Source organism: Muntiacus reevesi, chromosome 2 (genome assembly GCF_963930625.1).
Source record: "Muntiacus reevesi chromosome 2, mMunRee1.1, whole genome shotgun sequence".
Lineage (NCBI taxonomy): Eukaryota > Metazoa > Chordata > Mammalia > Artiodactyla > Cervidae > Muntiacus > Muntiacus reevesi.
The window spans coordinates 10,483,998-10,490,173 of record NC_089250.1 but is presented as its reverse complement, the minus strand read 5'-3'; positions in this window follow the sequence as shown (position 1 = coordinate 10,490,173).

Here is a 6,176-nt window from a genome sequence, read left to right as displayed (position 1 = left end):
CCCATCCCGATCCCCCCTCCCACCTCCCTCTCCACCCGACTCCTCTGGGTCCTCCCAGTGCACCAGGCCCGAGCACTCGTCTCATGCATCCCACCTGGGCTAGTGATCTGATTCACCATAGATAATATACATGCTGTTCTTTCGAAACATCCCACCCTCACCTTCTCCCACGGAGTTCAAAAGTCTGTTCTGTACTTCTGTGTTTCTTTTTCTGTTTTGCATATAGGGTTATCGTTACCATCTTTCTAAATTCCGTATATATGTGTTAGTATGCTGTAATGTTCTTTATCTTTCTGGCTTACTTCACTCTGTATAATGGGCTCCAGTTTCGTCCATCTCATTAGAACTGATTCAAATGAATTCTTTTTAACGGCTGAGTAATATTCCATGGTGTATATGTACCACAGCTTCCTTATCCATTCATCTGCGGATGGGCATCTAGGTTGCTTCCATGTCCTGGCTATTATAAACAGTGCTGCGATGAACATTGGGGTGCACGCGGAAGTATTTCTTAAACAAGTAAATATTCATCTGAAGATAAATTTTCGACTTAAGCTGTCATTTGGTACAATGTTTTAAATCTGTGTTTTAAATAAAGATTATGTTTTTTGTCTAAATATTCTAAGTAATTTTAACTAAAGATGCAGATTTGTCAGGAGAACTAGACATGGAAGCGATATTGGAGGAAGAAGAAGAAAAACTTCATGGAAATGAAAATAACCATTCACAGGTGAGGAAAACTAGAAATTTAAATTTCTGGTTTAATACCATTTTCTATGCTTTACCAACACAATACAGTGTGTAACAGAGTCCATAACAAATAAAATCGGCTTTCAAAATTATGCTTTTAGAATTGGTAGATAATAATTTAATAATTTAATTTTTTTAATTTAGTAGTTTTTATATTATTTAATATAATAATTTAATTTAGTAGCTTAATAATTTAATAGTTTTTATAGCACTTTTATTATACAACTTAAAATACTGTTCGAATCTATTATAATTTATAGCTCGTCTTTGGAATTGAGGGAAAAAAATTTCCTGACTTGTTTACTTTTGCCATTTTTATAACTTCATTACATGATTAAGAAGGTGATATCAAAGACTGAATCGTAAGATTAAGCAGTTGAAATTCTGAACAATATGACGGCCCCTGACCTAGATACATGTAAAGAGAAATCATTCCCAGTGGCTCAAGGTTTTCCATTGAAATCGCCAGTCACTGACGTCAAGATGAATGATTCATTCTGCCTGTGATCTCAGCATAATCGACTTAGGGATGAACATTCAGGGAGAGACTGGGGTCATAGAATCAACCCAGTTGCCTATTAAGAGAATCGAACCTTCTAGATTGGACCTTTGTTTTTAGGGTACAAATAATAACGTTCGAATTTATTTCTTTTCAGGGTGGGAAATCAGTAGATATTACTAAAAATGCTTCATCCACTTTCTTTGGTGGATATTAGAACATAATATAACTGAATGTTGGGGCTTCCTGGGTAGCTCATCTGGTGAAGAATCTGCCTGCAGTGCAGGAGACCCCGTTTCAATTCCTGGGTCGAGAAATCTCCCTGGAGAAGGGATAGGGCACCCACTCCAGTGCTGTCGGGCTTCCCTGGCGGCTCAGACAGAAAGAATCCGCCTGCAATGTGGGAGACCTGGGTTCGATCCCTGGGTTGGGAAGGCATGGGTTGAGGAGGGTGTGGCAACCCACTGAAGTCTTCTTGCTTGGAGAATCCCCGTGGCCAGAGGAGCCTGGGGGACTACAGTCCTTGGGGTGGCAGAGAGTCAGACACGACCTAGCACACACAGAGCTGAATGTGAGCAGGCAATATGTACTGATGTACAGCACTATCATGATATATGATTTACATTAAAATTTAGGAATTGGTTCCTCTTTCTGATTAGTGTTAATTGACTTTGGCTCCTGGTCATATAAAGTTTGTCTGTTCTCCAGATATTAGTCCTTAAAAAAGAAAACCAAAACTTTAACAGGCATGCTGTAGGGACTCCCCATATATGGTATTGTGAAGTGAACTATTTTTAAGGGAAGAAGCATTAGTAACATTAAAAATCATCTAATTCATTTTTGGTAGATTTAATGTGTATGAATTGTTTAATTCAGTCAAGCAGTGACAAAATTGGGTTTGTGAGTTACTGTTTTTCTCCTATTTTCCGGTAAGGCAAGTTACTTTTCACTGCTTAGTTGTGATCTGGTGATTTGTGAGTAGTTACATATAAATGAAGAAGTTTAACAGTAAAATTTTAATGAGTTTCTGATTTTTATTTATCCATACTATTAGTTAAGGATTATATTATTTTGCACACATGTACCCTGACAGAAAAGACACCTGAAAATCAAATCAACCCAATTAATCTTCCACTTTTGCAGCTGCAAAAATTGCCTCAAGAACCAGAAATGAATAAGGAATGTGGTAGACAGGACAGATCTGTATGTTCAAGGCCTCCTTGTGTGGAGAAGTATGAAAAAATGTGGATCAAACATGGCAAATTAGAATGGAAAGAGAAGTTAGAACCATCACAAATGACTTAAAGCAGAAGTTAGGTGAAATTTGTGAGAAATACAAAATTATCATCTGTCCTAAGGAGGAGCCACTATATGATCACCTTAAAGAAGGAGCAAAGAAAGGAAATACCTCCTAACATGACAAATAATATAGCTGATTGTGGGGAGAAAGATGCATTTGGAGTATCTGTCTCTAGAATTCCAAGTATGTCCTGAACAAAAAGAACCCAGTCTCGAAAATGGTTTTTCGTCGCATGAACTATGGGTCACCGGGATACGCTTGTCAGTCATCTTCAAAGCTTTGTTTCAGGGAAAATAAAATAGACCTTGAAAGTGATAAACTAGATATTGAACATGTGTTTATCAAAAATGAGGAGAGTTTTTATAATGATGCAGAAAATAAAAAAGTAGGGGAGCAGGTAGTTACATTTGAAGTGAAAGAAGACCAAGAGTTTGATATGCAAATATCAGACAATATGAGGCAAAATCCCATGAATGGGAAATTAGACATTGGATAGACACGTCAGTCTAGTCTGTGGCTTGTCTGCTCCGGTAAGATGAAACACATAATTGAAATAAAAAGTCACGGTACTCCTGCTGTCATGAAAAATCCTGATAAGAAAAGCAAACCAATACAGGACTGGTTCCAGAAGCTCCTGCATGCAGGTAATTGCAGTGCTAGTGACGACGAAAGCGTGGAAGCCGAATTTGAAAATGGGAATTCTCCTCCACCGAATAGTCACAGAGCATCCAAAGTGTATCTAAGTGAAGAATGGACAGAAGGATATGCAGAGGTTTAAGAATGAAATAGACATGTTACAAGTAGTGTTGTTAGCTTTGGGAAAAAAGAAAATTCAACTTCCAAAAGAGGTAGAGTTTCATTTGCTCTTGCTTTGGTTTTGCCCTTTCTGGCTGATCTGGTCCATTTTGATTTTCTACTTATGAATAAAGTGGGGTCATTTAAATAGGTACTTGTGTAGAAATAGATTATTTCTGCCTTCCACATAATAGGAATTCAGGAAACTGTTTTCATAGCTTTTGTCCTTCAATCAGTCTAATTCTGTCTCTGTCAGTCTTGCATATGGACTGGGAAACTCATTTAGCTCCTTCCCATGTGACCTTCTGAGCCAGAATAAGCACCAAGGAAAGTGTTGAAGGAGTATGATCAACGAGGGTTTTGCAGGTTTTTTTTTAACTCTGTTGGATTAAATATAAGTTGTATTTCCACAGAATGGGAAGAAAGCAGAAACTGAGAGAAGGGACATGAACACGTGTTCCCTCTAATCTCTTCATTGTGGTGAATCTGTGTGATCTTCTCTGCTTTCCGCAGTCCCTGGGCACTTAGATTTCCAACATGGCCACTTCAGGATGTTTTTAATAACAAATACATGCGCTCCCACATATGCTTTAATCACCACTCGCAGATGTCTCTTTTGAGAGAGACCGCTTCACTATGTTGTTTACTAAGATGTAGTAAGTTTTGACATGTGTGATTTTGTCACATAGCTAGTATGTGTGTGTGTGCGAGAGTTGGTCAGTCGTGTCTGACTCTTTGTGACCCCATGGACTGTAGCTGGCCAGGCTGCCCTGTCCACGGATTTCTCCAGGCCAGAATATCATTGGAGTGGATAGCCGTTCCCTTCTCCACGGGATCTTCCCAACCCAGGGATCGAAGCCAGGTCTCCTGCATTGAAAGCAGATTCTTTAACATCTGAGCCATTAGGGAAGCCCATAGATAGTATAAACTCTCAGCACAAAAAAAGAGAAAATAATCAAGTGTTTATCTCCAAAGGAAAAACTGAGGTTGGAGATGCTGTGAGATTTTTCTTTCTTCAGTAGTAGGTTTTTAAATGTGCTTGCTCTTCTGTGTAAGACAAATAAAGAGGAAAAAGTAGCTATTCTCCTTTAAAGAAAAAGGAGAATGAACCCTACCCCCAATTAACGAATTAAATTACTTTGCCAAAGTCACGCTTTTAACTTACCTGATTCATTTGAGGAATTCATTTGGTAATTTTATCAGATTCAAGATGACAGAATTGTATCATCTCTTTTGGTGCCATAAAATGTTAGGGAATGCCACTTTAGGGGCTTTGAACAACTCATTTAACCTTTTTTGATTTTAAAGCTGTTATTGGTAAATAGTGGAGCAAAGATAGATAGTTATTTGTATACCCTCTAGCTATAAAATTGGATGGTTATTGAATGTGGAATTGGGAAGCATTCCTTATATTCCAGAATTCCAGACTAACACCTCCTCAGTTTCATTCTGCTCCTTGTGTTTTGGTAAACTTTGGTTCACATATTTCAGTGAACACCATCAGATTTTTTGCTGTCTCCTGGATCCAAATGAAAAAAGAATTGGAAAAGGCAGTGGGGAAGGAATAGTTTTAGTGCAGAAAGAAGAAAGCTGCTTTTCTGTTTCTGAGGCACTAAGGTGTCACATCCTCTACATCTGACTGTTCAATGGAAAATCCAGGTGGTAAAAACTGAAGAGGACATATGTGATGTGTTTTTATTTCTCTATCTCTGCCAATCAGATGGGGAAGACTGATTGTGAATAATTGTATCTTATTAAGAAATCCTTTCTTGAAATTTTGGGAATTTTGTTTCTTTCCCTCAAACAGAAAGAAGCACATTTTACAAAACTTTCAGTGACTTGTGATAAAATTAATGTAAGCACAAAAATATTTTTATCACTTAAAATCTGGGCAAATGCTGAGTCAAATAATCAATTGAAAACAGAGTCTTTAGAATTAAGTAATAGCAATTATTCTTGGTGTCAAACTTTCATTAAAGGTTGAAGAAGAAAAGAAGCACAAAAGTAGTGAAGTGGAAGTATCAGACAATGTATGCGATGCTGCTGCTGAGAGTCGATTGATTCAGCAGAGAAAGAGTGGAGGAAATAACAAGCAGGAGTTTCCTGCTATGGAGAATAAAGGTCCTGATGGGTAAGCCTATATCAGTATTTAACAGTAGGTCATTTGTTATTTTCCGGTAAAATGATTTCTAACTTGAGCTAATGTTTGTGATTTACGAATTTTATATTTTACTAGGGGTATAGTTATTTTGAATACTCTTATCCTGTAGCCTTAATTCTAGTTACTTTGTTAAACATACCACCATGTTACATATTAGAGTATTCTGGGTTTGACTGCATACTTGCCTTAACCAGTGTGTTGTATATTTAAATTTATTTTATGTCACTAATGAACATCCTTTCATTTCAGTTTGAGGACTTCTTTCAGCATTTCTTATGAGGCGGGACTAGTGGTGATGAACTCCATCAGGTTTGCTTTGTCTGGAAGAGTTTTTATTTGTCCTTCATTTCTGAAAGACAACTTTTCTGGATAGAGTCCTCTCGGTTGGCAGGTTTTTCTCCTAGCACTTTGGTTATGTCCATGGATGGAGGCCAGATTGCTGTTGGTGGCGGGAGAACCGATGAGGCATGGGTCTTTCAGCCATGCTGCTGCTGTCACCGCATCGTGCGGGTGGTTTAAAAGTAAACTCTCCTCCCCTGGCCTAATATTTCCCTGATTTCTTCTTTCATGGTATATGTGCCTCATGTCGTTTGAAATACCGCCTGAAGCGTTACTTTTTCTGTGAATTCTCTTTTTAATCTGTTTCTGGCTGCGCTGGGTCCTTGCCGCTG